At 41.3% G+C, this 15,181-nt stretch overlaps 1 long non-coding RNA gene across 1 annotated transcript in view; it reads right to left on the bottom strand.

Annotated features, from left to right (window-relative positions):
* Positions 1 to 2,782: 2,782 nt before the first annotated feature.
* Positions 2,783 to 15,181, bottom strand: part of LOC142071397 (uncharacterized) — a 46,367-nt gene continuing 33,968 nt past the window's right edge. Inside the window, exons 2-3 of the long non-coding RNA XR_012667427.1 lie at positions 5,684 to 5,760; positions 2,783 to 2,869 (exon numbers count right to left, since the gene is read on the bottom strand). This is a non-coding gene — a long non-coding RNA (uncharacterized LOC142071397). The remainder of the gene's footprint in view (positions 2,870 to 5,683; positions 5,761 to 15,181) is intronic.

Raw genomic sequence — 15,181 nt, 5'->3', positions numbered from 1 at the left:
TAAAGGATGGCATCAGTTAACTGTCAAAGATAGTTCTCTGTTTATTCAGTCTTAGGAAAGCTTATTTTATTTAAAAAAAAAATCCAAACTGCAGTTCTGAAGAAAATGGAAATAATTTTCCTTCCTATAACATGAAAAATATTGGATCAATTTTATATTTGTCACAGATGAAAATACTGACAGTATCTACATGCCTCTGTATAATCCACTTGATTACAATACAGAAGCAACATTCTCCAGAAAGCATCACAAATACACATAATAGGCCAAGTTCAACTTTGCAATTTCATGTCAGTGTATCTCTGTTGGTATCAGTGGAATTACACTGGCATACCAGTGGAGTAACGCAGTGGTGAATCAGGACAAATGTTTCTGAATGATACATTTTCCATTTAGATCTCTGATATAACTTGAAAACTCCAAGTGACTACACATGTAGGGGTACTAAAAAGCATGTTATTCCAGTAAAGTTTGATATTAATTTACAGTAAAAAACATTCTTGCTTACCTGCCTTTTTCTGAAGGACTAATATAGCAAAGTAAATGTGCAGCAGGCCTGATTCTCTGACCTGTCATATTCCATAACATCTGAGTAAATTGTGTTGGAACCATAGCTTGTCAGGAAGTAAGTTTTCCAGTGAAAAACATTTGATAAGAAAGAAAAACTTTCATTTTTTTTAATTTAAAAATTATTTGAAAATTCTTTGCAGCTTCATAGAAAAGCAATCTTTGAAAGTTTATAAAGTGTCAACAGAAAACTGTCAACTACTTCTCGTTGAAGTCTTAAAGACGTGTCTACTGTGAAGGATGAACCAGCTCAGGGGTAAGAGGCAAAAACAAACAAGCAAAGCCCATCAACATTCTCCTATTTCTACAAACCAATTTGAATGAATTTTTTTTAATTCTAGAAATGTTTGGATACTTTTTTCTTCCATACCCATGGTCTAGAGGGTGTTAGAATCCTTCAATAAACATTGTCTTCCTGAAATGCACAGACCAATTTTGTTAGTATCAGGAGATTCAAATAAATTTCAGATAGCATCCAAACCTGTAAAATTTACTTCAAACCAAAGCAGAACTCCAAACCTTTTGAGATTTTCCCATTAAGTGATACTTGTATATTAATAGTATTGAGTATACTACTTCAGACTGTAAATCTATTATTTATATATATATATATATATATATATATATATATATATATATATATAGTGACAAAATTGCTCCTCTACCTTGGTCGGTCCTGCGCTTATATGTGGATTTTCTCGCCTCAGAGGTTCACGGCAGCCCTCGGTTTGGCCACTTTCATGGCTCAAATCTGCCGTTCACTCAGTTAGCCTCATCACTGGCCAGCCTGGGGAAAAGAAAGAAGAACAATCCCCGCAGTCTCTGCTGATCCACCTAGTGGATCGGGGAACAGGCCAGAGACCTTCCCCTCTGGTGGAACCCACAGTCCAGGTCAGCTCCTCCAGTATCAAGTAGGGAGTTGGGGGATGGGGGGATAGGGGAAACCTGGGCCCGCCCTCTATTCCGGGTTCCAGCCCAGGGCCCTGTGGATTACAGCTGTCTACAGTGGCTCCTGTAAAAGCTGTGTGGCAGCTACAACTCCCTGGGCTACTTCCCCATGGCCTCCTCCCAACACCTTCTTTATTCTTAGCTCAGGACCTTCCTCCTGATGTCTGATAATGCTTATACTTCTCAGTCTTCTAGTACTATGCCTTCTCACTCTCAGCTTCTTGCGCCTCTTGCTCCCAGCTCCTTGCCATCTGGCCTGACCCTATCACAATATATACACACATATACATACAAATAATCAATACTGCTGTGAAGATCACTGTCCTAGCCCATTGCTTTGACAGACTCACTTTTCTTCACATCCCTCTTCTTCCTCCCCATTCTCTATGTCATCAAACATCAGTTGCATGCCTACACTTCAAGGCCCTTAATGGTCTATGCCCAACCTACCTATCATCTTTCATTCACTATCAAGATGACAACTCTCACCTCCAATCAGTTCAGGAGGCCAGCCTCTATCACCCACTTGTTAAATTGTCAGACTGACCTGTAAGGATCCAGGGAGAACTGATGTTCCCACACTGCCACTAGGAGGCTATACAAAGCTACAGCTAAGGAGCAATGTGGAGAGTAGGTGCCACAGGAAGTACTGCCAAAGAAACTCAAAATGACAGCACCCTGCAGGCGTCTGATTGGCCAAGCCCCCTATTTAATCCTGGAGGGTGGCCCAGCAAGTTGTATGGGCAACACACAGGCTTTGAGGCTCTGGTGGCTCGAGACCTTACTTTGTCTCCTGATGCCTGACTCTTGCCTCCTGACTTACTCATGGTTCCAGCCTTGTACAACATCGGCTCTCTGGTCTTTGACCTTAGCCTGACTTTAACTCCAACTCTTGCTTACTGAATCCTGCTCTAGTGAGTCATCTGACTACAGTCCCTGATGTGTTAACCCCAGCCCAGCTGCGACTACTAGGCAGTTTCAAGAATGCCTATGCCCTGTCCCTGACATGACCTTTGTGCTGTTTCCCATGCTGCCCCTCATGCTTGGGAGAAGCTCTTGATAAACATGCACAAAGATGTCTCATTATCCACCTTTAAATCCCTCCTCAAAAATGTCCTTTGCTATGATGCCTACAAAAAACTTACAGCGGTTAGGCAACAAGTGTGGTGAGACTACTGACTGTCATTCTGACCATCACTGACTCATTGTTTTCTTGTACTTCACTGTCGGTTTGTCTGTATCCATCTGCTATCTAATCTTATACTTACCTTGTAAGCTTGTTGGCACAGTGTCTTTTTGTTCTGTATTTGTGCAGTGCCTAGCACAATGGAATCTTGATCCATGACCCAGGCTCCTGGGTGATACAGTAATACAAATAAATAATAACAGTAAAACTTGTACCTACTATGAAAGGGATGGTAAAATCCATGATATTCCAGTTCTTCTCTGATTTGGAAGACAAAAACCATATATTCACCCATGGATATTCACAGACTTGAGAACATGTAACAACATTTATAAAGAATAGTGTGCATCCAAAAGCTTCTTTTCTGGTCAACTCCTAACCCATGCTAGTTTTATCTGCAGGTAGTTTGGCAGTAAAGTGGGAGTTATACAGGTTGTCTGTAAAATCTTATGAATTAATTTACAGTGTAGGCTTGATCCTGACCCCACTGATGTTAATGGGAGTTCTCACATTTCTTCAATAGTAGCAGCATCAGGCCTTAGACTTTTAAGACAAATACTCTTCCAAACTCATGAGAGAAAGTGTATAACTCCTACATTTGTTGTGAATGGAAATTGCATCCCTTAGCAACTTATAGTACTGGCAAGGATATGAAAAGCATTACAATTCGGCTACAATAAATAATGTCCTTTATGAACCTTACAATTGCTTTTATTTTCAGAATTCGTTTGGATTTTCATCATGTAGACAACTTGACAGAGGATTTTTTTGTTTGTCAAACGTTGGTCCTAAATATCAGGGAGGGTAGGTAATTTCTGTTGTTGTTTTTTTAAAAAAAAACTTCATTTTTTTATAGACCAGACTAAAAGCCTGAGATAAATACAGAAATCTGTCTGATTTCTGAAGGTGGTGAGTCTGCTGAAATGATTGTATTTATAGTCATTTAAGGATGTGGAAAGTGAGAGAGATGTTCTCATTCCAAGTCTTGAAAATTGAAGGTTCTGTTGATACTTCTCAAAGGCTTACAAACAGTGTAACAGGAGATTGAAAGTTTTAAAGCAGTGACTTAGAGTACTAGGTTGCACACAAGAACATAAATAGAAAACAACTTCAGGGAAGTGCTGAATTATGGGTATTCAAGAAGATTTGGAGTGTGAAGTCCCAGATGTCAATATCCCATGATTATTAGATATATGTGTTTTTTGGGGGAATTCAGTACTTGAGCCACTTTTACAGCTGCAGCAAGGATTTCAGATCTAAGGGTTGCCAATTGTTTGAGTAGTAACGATTGCATGGAGTAGGATGAACCACATGTGACAGATGTTAGTCACATCACTTTATATGGTACAGTGGTAAGGATGGTATTAGAGGCTATATAGAAAAGAAGTTGCCTCAGATTCATACTCTCACTGGTTCTTTTTTCTCCCTCGACAATAAAAAATGAAGTTTTTGTCAAAAATGAGAAAAGAGTTGTTTTCCCAGGTACACATTTATGTTCTCTGATATATAATGTACATCTCAGGAGATGGAAGTTGATTTATTAGCACATGAATGAAGCTGGGAGTAGATGTATTTTATCTTCCAAAACTCCAGATCTGTTAGGATGGCGAACTTATGAATGGCTGTCTTGGGAGATTGTGAGCCAGACTGTACCCTCATTTACACCAGTGTAAAGTAATAGTGTTTAAGCCTTGCCATTCTCCCTCTGTGTACTCACTTCCATCCTTTTTTAGCTATATTGAGCATATTAAGTGGGGAAAGATCATGGGATGAGCAAACCCTGTGCAGTTCACTGAAGCATATATAGAAGCCACTGCTTCACTATGTTAATTACTTTCTTGCCACAAGTGGTTGAGAGTGAACAGCTCAGATATGAAATGAGCAGCACTGTATGTCTAAGAGGGACAGATTCTGTTATCGAGTTAACCCCGTGTAAACCTGGATTAGTTCTGCTTAAGTCAATGAACAAGATACTCATATTTGACTTCAGGGGAACTATGCTGAGGATCTGACCCAATGTATTTACTCTGAATTTACATTAGTGTAATTGAAGAGAGAATCTGACTTGTGTTCAGACCCATAGTATATAAAAATGAATGAAACAGCATAAAAAAAGAAGCTAATCTCTTGGATTGTAAGGAAGATCTCTTGGTATTTTATTCATCATTCAGTTTATTAAGATAAAACTACAATTTATTCTAAGACCAATGATTCTCTGTGCAAAGCTCAAGCCAGCATCAGGATAAATTAATCAATATTGTTCCATATGTATTCAATTTACAAACGAATAAGATAAAACAATGAGAAAAGGAAGTAAATAATATTCATATAAAAAATAAAATAATTTTAACTAGGTGCACAGAAAAGCATTGAGTCAGGATTATGAAGTTTAATTATTTACAAAGACACACATTATTTGTTTCTATAGGAATATTCCAACTGCATTTCCAGTTCACTGAATGTTGTACGCAGTAGTAGCCATTAGAATCTTTACAATTATTTATAATTAACTTTACTGTGGAATTAACTGTAATTAATTTACTGTAATTAACTTTACTGTGGAATTCCCTATTAATAAATAAAGGAAATATAACAAATGACACAAATGTTACCTAGGAAAAAGGTAACACTGACAATTATTATCACAATCACTGTTCTCATAGACTATGATCATCTGTAGCATTTTTTCTTCTTGTGGAATATCTGCAAACATCACAGTTTTCTCAGATATATTCATTATTCAAATATATTCATGTGATTTCTTGCCAACAGTTTGCTCTGAATATTCAATAGCTGATATTCAAAATTCAAATTATGTTGATTAGTTGTAATTGGTCACATGAATCATATATTAGCTGTTTGCTAAATGAAAGGGTCTAACTCTTGTAGTCTGGAAGGGGTTTAAAGAAAGAACTGGGATGTTCAGTTCACATGAAGAGGCAGCAAGTAAACAGAATTAGGGAATTTTAAATATGTTCCTACCTGGGACATTGTAGGCTGCATGGCTGTCCCTCCCTTTCAGTCTCTGAGGGAGGCCATGCCTCTTCGCTGTCACATACCTGTAAAGGTGAGCCCAAAGGTGGAATTAGCTACACCTAGTGCTCTGGTCCTCCAGACGGGCAGAACAGTAAGGCAGTCTATGAGTCCCGGGCCCTCGGTCAGGGCACAACAGCAGTTAGTAGGCTCTTGCCTGCAATCAGGGCAGAGCAGCTACGCAGTCTAGGAGCCCCCAGTAAGGGTGAGCACTAAGAAAGTGTAAAGGCTCAGACGGGGTGCCTGAGGAGCGCAGGCCTCCTTGCCTAATGAGGGGAGTACTGCCACCCTAGGGGTGGGGTTGTAGGGGGCATGCAGGCCTGCCCAACTCCACTGCATCCCAGCCCCGGGCACTAACAGTGGTGGAGTAGTCTGCTACTGGATCACCGGTGATTTGCCTGCAACACACTAACCTTGTATCAGTCCAGTTCCCAACCAGACTCTTGCCTGGTTTCCCTGGGCTGCTTCCTACTCTCCCCCTCAGGGTCTGTCATCTCAGGGAGCTCTGGCCACTCCACAAGTGGCAGCCCCAGCAGTTCCTCAGCATCTCGGTAAACCAGCAGCCCAGGGAGATCCAGCCAGTCCTCAGGCGGCAGCCCTGGCAATTCCCCAGTGTCTTGGTTGGCCAGCAGTCCTGGAAGCTCTGGCCAGTCCTCAGGAGGCAGCCCTGGCAGCTCCTATGCAGGATCCAGCACCAGGCAGGATGCATTTGTCTCCTGTGGCGGCTCCAGCCCAACTGAGCTGCAGGGCCCACCTTTTGTACTTCCCCTTCCTGTCCCACCCCTCGGCTTCTGGTGGGGCAGACAGGGCTCTCCTGGTTCAGCCCACCAGGGCGTGTGTTGTGGTCCCTCCCACTCACTCTCTGAGGGAGGCCACGACTCCTCACTACAGACATATAGGTATAATTCCTAGAAAAACTTGGCCACTGTAAAATGTCAATACAGAGAAATGTGATTGTCTTTATTCACAGTCACAAAAAGTAATTGCATGTGCATATCCGCTTAACAAAATGCAGTCACACATTCTTGTTTAGCTCATTTGTGTACCTCTCTGTAAGGCTCTGGCAAGGGGTTTTGGGAACCCCGTGCTCATGCTGTGACAGCGGTGTTCAATTACACTGCATTGCATTTAATGATCTGTAATTTTCTTTTATCACCACACTCCCTGTCACAAAGTAACCAGGTGCAGTCTGATCCTTGGCCTTGAATATGCAATCATGAAGGGTTAAACTTCATTTTTATGAGCATTCATGTGAGTAAAACTCAATTGGTTGAATATTCATGAAAAACAAACACAAAAGAGACATGAAAATAGATGAGACCTCATTTTTAAATTGCAAGCACCTACTTGAAAATATTTTGAGGTACTTGATTAGCATTTGTTTGTGATTCTATATTCATATTAATTGTTTTTTTTTTCACCTGAAATGCAGTGATTTGTAAATTAAACATGTTGTTTTATATAATAATAATGCTTAGCACAATACATTTTTGCAATGTTACACAAATATTAAATAAAATATAAAGTAAACAAGCAATTAATCCTCTCAACATCCCTCAGTGGTACGTAAAATAGTTATCATCAGAAGTAAAGAGAAACATTTTCAAAACTGTCTCATTTTAGACACCTAAATCCATATTTTTGGCAGACAAATGGTTTGAATCACCAACATATTGAAAACCTGCAGCTTCTGAATGGCTAGAAAGTAGAGAGTAGAAAGTCAAACAGAAGTCATACTGAAGCCATTAGTTTCTGCAGGGCTCAGCAACTCTGCAAATCAGGGTGCTTTAAAATCTTGGTGCCTAAATATGGATTGAGTGGCTAACTTATTTTGAAAGTTTGAACATTTTGATCTAAGCGACAAATCTGAAACTACACAGTGAGCAAGTGGCCTAGCTAGAAGTGCAACTCACTGCCTTGCAATCAATCCCCTATGTTGCACTACCTCCCATGAGTCAGGTCTAATGGCTTGTGACAGGTCAATTAACACGAGGAAAACCAAGCTTTGTATGGCAGTTTGGTTGTTTATGAAGTGAATTGATATGTGTCCATAATGTAGTATACTGAATGTTTAATTTATTATAGTTATGAAAATGACATTGGTTCGTGTACATTGCACTGGTTTGTTGGTCAAAGAAAAATGGGTTGTTGATGGACGTTTTGATTCTAGAAACTAGGCCCTGACTCTGAAAAGGGATCTATATAAATACGGGGATTGGTATGTGTGGATCTTATTGCAGGACTGAGGTGGGGTGGAGAGAGATGATTGCATAGTAAGTAATAGGTGGGATTGGGTGGATGGGTGAGGGAGGTAATTTTAAGGGATTTGATAATTAGTCAAAGTGTTGGTCTGGCCTGGGACTCTCTATTAACTGGGACTGAGCAAACAATAAGTGTCAGTCCTTTAGGTAGTCTCCTAGCAGGACAGAGGCAGGATTGCTTTGCCAGGATCAGTATGATGCACATACTATGTCGATGACATACAGTTTTGTCTTTCATCCTATCTGACCTGAACAGAGTGGAGGGGGGGGGTGATGTAGGGGGCACAACTTAGATGAAATATAGATTTAAATATAGATGAGATCTGTGATTCTATTCAGAGAAGACTGAGATAATGTTGGGTACTTTGGGGAAAACTGCCAGAAGAGTTGGTAGCTTTTATAATGTTACTGCACTACTGAAACTCTGACTACCATGTGTAAATCAGGTTCCCACCTTGAAGTGATTTTAGATGCTGGTCTGCTCCTGGAGGACCAGATAATATAGGATAACCATATTTCCAAAAGTAAAAATGGGACACTGAGCAGGGCCAGCCTGAGCCATCTGGCATCACTACTTGCCTAAGCAAGTCTCACTCCCCACATGGGGCTGTATGAGGGTCCCCCCACGTTCAGGGCTGGCCCAAGTTCCTCCTCTGCACAGGGCTGGGCTGGCCCAAGCCCAATGCCATCTGGGGATGGGGCTGACCACCCAAGCTCCACACCTCCCAGGGCTGACTGCCCAAACCCTGTGTCATCTAGGGCTGGGACTCACTGTCTGTGCCACCCAGGGCTGACTGCCCGAGCCCCAGGCTGTCTGGGGCTGACAGCCTTAGCCCTGCTGCCCTGCACCTCTCATCACCCCCCAAAAAACATCCCTCTGCATCGTCCGTCTGTCACCCCATGTTCCTCACCCCCTCCCTCCCCGAGGGGGACATATCCCACTTTTTGGAAAAAACAGAAAAATGCCTATTTTAGCCAAAACTGTCAGGTCTTTCTGGACAGGACTTAAAAAGGGCACTGTCCCAGCCAAAACATACTGACACCTAAGATAATGGCTGTGGTCAAGAATACCTTTTTCTTCTGCTTCCAGAGAAAAGAATGTAACTTTTCCCTCCTTTGCAGACCTTGCCACTATTATCCCTGCCCTTGTCACCCTGAGATTAGATTGCTATAAAGAGCACTACATGGGTCTTCACCTTGAGACAACTTCAAGACTGAAGCTAGGACAAAATTTGACAGCATGCTTATTAAATGGAGCTTCACATTAGGACTGGAGCACATAACACAGAGATCTGGGATCTGTGCTGGCTTCCAAAAAGCCTCAGAGTTAGTTCAAAGTCTTGATGTTAGTCTATAAAACCCTAACTGGTTTTTGACCAGTTTATCTGAGAGATTACCTATCCACCCCGGACATGTTGCTTTAGCTGAGATCAGTTGAAGTGCATGAGGTGGTGCTCCCTCAGTACAGATGAGATGCACCTGCTGACAGGGTGTTCTCTGTGATGGGTCCTCACAGTCAGAGCTCATTCACCGCAATTGTTCACTAGAGCTCGGTTTACCTTCTGTGCATGCTACAAAGTCCATCTTTTTTCCTGGTCCTTTGTGGTCTGGGAGTTTTGCTTATATTTGGTGGTGTCTATTTATGTGTTAATGTGGGAACAGAAATCTTTTCTATTACATTTTGTTGTACATTTTAATTCATGGGATGGCTGCCTATAGTATTAGATGGGCACCTGTACAGGGATAATAAATCTAAATAAATGAAAACAAAATTTGTTTTTTGTCTTGGGAGGAAGACACAAGAATCAATTTTCAGACATGTTTCCTAATAACAGATATAGAAAATTAATAAAGTCAAATACAAATTAATCTGCTTTTTCAAGTCTATGGAGCAAATTTTGATCTTATTTACACCAGTAAAATATGGAATAACTCCAATGGAGATCCTCTGTATTTAAACAAAGCAACAGATCAGAATCCACCTCTGCATATTCATTTTGCAAACCAACATCCTGCTATTAAGACATTTAAATAATATAATATATCATATGTCCTGGATACAATATTATAGTGCTTTAAATACAAAATAAATTCTAAAGAGAGCAACATGGAACCTTTCAAGATGGCACCATCAAATTTCTAGAATCACTTTTTGACATTTTTCAACTTCTCCTGTCACAAATATAATTATATACATTTTGAAAAGCCTGTGGGTTTTAATAGTCTGTCAGTCATCTTCTCCTTCTTGCTTTTTTAACATGATCTTTTTAATTGAAATAATTTAATACCAAATTACTTTGAAAATAAAAGGAAGAAAAGTGGAAAGTAGCTTTTACTGGAAAGGGGAACTTTCAGCATGCCAGAGTAGAGCTATTTTAATGCAATTGTAGTCTTCCTCTCCTAATGCTTGTTAAATGTTCGTAATAACAAATATTACACCAATGTAAAACATGTACTGTATAAATAAAGCTTCAAAGACCTGCATGTGGGGCCTAAACCTATGACTGCCTCCTGTGAGGTTTTAAGCACTTTCAGTTCTCATTACAGTCATTTGGCGTTGAAGGTGCACAGTACTGCTCAACAGAAGAAGGCCATAGTCTTATTATCATAGTCAAAATATTATCAAATCACTTTTAATACAGTTGTATCAGTGGAACTTAATAAAGATCTGAGCAACATGTCAAGTGAGTTTAATTCTTGTTTAAGCATAACTTTATTTGAACATTCTTGTTCAAAAGTGTTCAGCATAACTTTATTTCCATTGGCAATGATATGAAACTCATTTTGGGGATCATTGGAGACTCCAATAAACAAACAGGGATTTGGAGAGGGATTTTCTAAAGCATTCAGTGTTGGCCTAGCCCAGTTCAATTTGAAATCAATGGGCGTTTTTTTCAGAATCGCCCAATGGCTCATCATACTTGCCCCCAATCACCAAGCTCAGAAATTCACTTCACCAGCATAAATCTTGAGTAGTTAATTTGTATACAAATGAAAGACAAGTTGGTTAGGGAGGTGAAATCTGCCCTTTTCTCCACCCTTGTGTTAGGGTAGGTCTGCAGCACAGTTTCCTTGTAGTCACTTGTCTAGTTTATGGGCTGGATTAAGAGTGCTGCTACTCCTCCCCACTTTTCTTAGGTGTTGGTGTAACTGGTTTTATATACATTTGGATCTGATGAAACATTCCCTGGACCACCATAAAGTCACCTTATATGCAGGGTCAGTACGGTTTTTATCAAATGTCTCATTATCTTCAATATTTGTTGTATGGAACCTTAAGGCTGTTGTGTAGACTATGAATTCACATCCACAGATTATATAAATTGGCTTAGTTCCACTGAAGTCAATGGAGCTCTGTTACTCAAAGTTTTCTGAACCCAAAGCTCTTGGTAACTTTTACTCTTAGTGAGGTGGTGGCAGGAACTAAACCAATGGGGAAACAACCATCCAACTCATAGATGTGTAACCCTTCTGCCCATCAGAGTTGGCAGCAACAAGGGCTGGGTTCAGTATCTAGGGGTTCCATTACAATAACACAATGCAAAACCAGCTCGAGCCCCCACCCAGTGACCTGGGACAAAAATATACCATCCCGCTGGGTGCCTCAAAAAGGCACTACTTCCCCTCTTGCGAGCACAGAGTCTGAGTGTAACAAAAGCCTTTTAATAACAGAGAGAAACAATGTGGCATTATGTTGGGGAAACACCACTAACAGGATTCATAACACAACCCATGAGCCAAAACCCACCCAAAGCAAATTGGGCCATGTCCTTTCCCTTTGGCTCTTGAGTCCAGCAACCCAAAAGTCACCCGAAGTCCCAAAAGTCCAACAACCCAAAAGTCTCTGTCCCTGGTCAAAAGTTTATCTGCAGAGTTTTACCTCCCACCCTGGGTGGAAATGGGGGGGGTGTGTGTTAAGGGGCACCTTACGTGGTCCAAAGCTGACTGCCCAACTTCTCCGTGGGGCTCCACTCTGCTCCGCTCCACCAGCCGCCCCACGAATTGCTCTGTTCTGCCAGCCGCTCCACTCTGCCAGCCATCCTGTGAGCCGCTCCCACCGTCCCATGAACTGCTCTACTCCATCAGCTGTCTCATGAATTGCTCCGCAGTATATCTTCAGCCCCCCCCCCACTACTTAACAGAACACTCAGTGATTTCAGCTCTTAGTAATTTTAACTCTTTAGTGATTTCAGCTTGCAATAGGGGAGCCTCAGTGCTGGTACACCATTGGCCCAAAGTGAATTCAGCTCAGCAGCCTGTAACTAGACTCATGGTGAAATCAAAACTAGCTCTGATATTCCACCATGGAGAGAGGAGATGGTTCAAGTGACACATAGTACCCTCAACAGATGGCCCATACCACCAGGTATTAATACCTATCTCCAGCCTCTCTCAATTCACTGGGTTTTGGTACCCAGGACCCTTGCCTAGCAAGTGCTGCGTAGTTGATGGTGAGTGCCTCCATCATAACAAAAGGCCAAGTACAGTTCCACTGTCCTTGATTCACATAATCAGGATAATAACAGTTTATTCTTCCTGCCCCAATAACAGAGAAACTGGGGCTCCTACAGCAGCCAAAGTGACCATCTAGGCGGGGTGGGTGTGCCTATGCAAATTATATCAGACCTGGAACTGCTTTTCCACAACCCACTATGACTCGCCACCAGATGTCCGGGTAGAGCTCATCCTGACTCTGCTTACAGATGAATACTCTTACTTAAGCAGTAGAAGAATACTCTTACTTAAATCTACACTTTATTTAGTCTCAAGCACTTACACACGTCCACAACACATTAGTAAAACACCCCAACCCTCAATAATTACCAAAGTCTGGAGTGGTACAGTGACAGCCATTTGCTGGCCAATCTTTAGTCTGCTGGTGGGGACCCTAAGATGTGTCCACAAAGTGATTCATTAGCTCAAACTTCTCCTCCCTTATTTATTCTTGCTAGTATGACAATAACATGTCAATAAAAAAATTGTTAAGCAAGCAATTTCATAGACTAATCAAGAGATTACCTCAGACTGTTAATTAGACAGATGTGTTTTTGCAAAGTCCCCATGCTTAAGGGCCTGACAAACATATCCCAGAGGGCAAATATAGATAAGTTTTCTGTTTTCTAAAACACATTCCTCAGCAATTTCAACAGAGATCTTATCAGGAAGGATGCAGGCTCCCTTCTTGTGGTCGCTCAACACTCTCCCTGCCCCCTCTCCCCCATGGCTTAGTTATGCTAAGGCTGCTTCAGAAGCCCACTAAAGATTTATTTGATTGCTTTTGCCAATAAGCATGATAACTGATATTCCAGCTACCAGTAGTAGTCCAGGCAATTTATTGATCCATCAAGATCTCCCCGTTCAGCTACACCGGTTTACACCAGATGAAGATCTGATCCAGTGTCTTGCATTAATAGATCTGGTCTTATTTTCTTCAAAGATCTGTACAGATATTTTGGGGACATTCTGTGTGGAAAGATCACTCCCAGTGAAAATTCCACTTCCTTCTCCGATCTTAATGCTTGTCAAGTATGAACTGATATAAATCTTGTTTTAAATGTGTATAATATATTATTAAAAAGAGGCAGTGTGTCCTAATGGATAGAGTATTGAACTAGGACTCAGAAGACCTGAGCTCTATTATGAACTCTGCCACTGGTTGAGCGTGAGCTAGTCACACCACATCTTTGTACCTCAGTTTTCCCATCTATAAATGATTATTGCTTTAACAGCAACATATGTGGTATGTACAGTGTTATATAAATAAATAAAATGCCAGATCCTTGTGCTGAGTTGCTGACAAACCAATAATGCCAGCAAGAATGATTATAATGGAAAACATAAAGATTAATTGGGTTTTAGACATTCCTGTACCATGAAATTAAGCACATATTTTCTGTTCTCTTTGAACATGACCTACAAAGGATTATAAATGAGCCACCCAAAAATAATATTTAAAAAGGCTGCTACGTAACTTCTATAAGGGGAAAGAATAGTTGTTTTTTAAAATGTACCCTTGGTATTTTATTGTTCCATTTTATTAGGTTTACAGTGTTGCCTGACCTATGGAATATATGATTCAGGATATGAACGGAAGACATCGAAATGGATAGGGGCATACAGGCAAAACATTTGTTTCAGTAGCACTGATATGGCCAATTATGCCCATTTCCTTTGATCTTTTTTAGAATTAGGGCTCTTTAGTATAGGACTGACCCTTTCCTGGAGAGCCATAGGGGTAGATTCAACAGCACAGTTATGAAGAGAGGATACCAGGAAGCTGTCAAAATGCACCCTGGCTCCCGATGTATGAGCTAATTGTTCTATTGGCACAGCTGGTAACAGTGATAATGGGTATCCTGGATGGGTTCCTTGAAAAGGGAGACTCCTTTAGAGACCAATAAACTGATTATAATGTAAATATATAAATGCAAATGTATACATCTAGGAACAAAGATTGTATGCCCTAGTGAAGAGGGCTTTAAACTAGGTTCACCGGGGGAAGGAGACCAAAGCCCTGAGGTAAGTGGGAAAGCGGGATACCGGGAGGAAGCACAGGCAGGAATGTCTGTGAGGGGAGGGCTCCTGCCTCATACTGGGAATGAGGGGCGATCAACAGGTTATCTCAAGTGCTTATATACAAATGCACAAAGCCTTGGAAACAAGCAGGGAGAACTGGAGGTCCTGGTGATGTCAAGGAACTATGACGTGATTGGAATAACAGAGACTTGGTGGGATAACTCACATGACTGGAGTACTGTCATGGATGGTTATAAACTGTTCAGGAAGGACAGGCAGGGCAGAAAAGGTGGGGGAGTAGCACTGTATGTAAGGGAGCAGTATGACTGCTCAGAGCTCCGGTACGAAACTGTAGAAAAACCTGAGTGTCTCTGGATTAAGTTTAGAAGTGTGTGCAACAAGAGTGATGTAGTGGTGGGAGTCTGCTATAGACCACCGGACCAGGGGGATGAGGTAGATGAGGCTTTCTTCCGGCAGCTCACGGAAGCTACTAGATCGCATGCCCTGATTCTCATGGGTGACTTTAATTTTCCTGATATCTGCTGGGAGAGCAATACAGCGGTGCATAGACAATCCAGGAAGTTTTTGGAAAGCGTAGGGGACAATTTCCTGGCGCAAGTGCTAGAGGAGCCAACTAGGGGGGGCACTTTTCTTGACATGCTGCTCACAA

This window comes from Caretta caretta, chromosome 3 (genome assembly GCF_965140235.1).
Source record: "Caretta caretta isolate rCarCar2 chromosome 3, rCarCar1.hap1, whole genome shotgun sequence".
In the NCBI taxonomy this organism is placed as follows: Eukaryota; Metazoa; Chordata; order Testudines; family Cheloniidae; genus Caretta; species Caretta caretta.
This window is presented reverse-complemented; position numbering and strand designations above follow the sequence as displayed.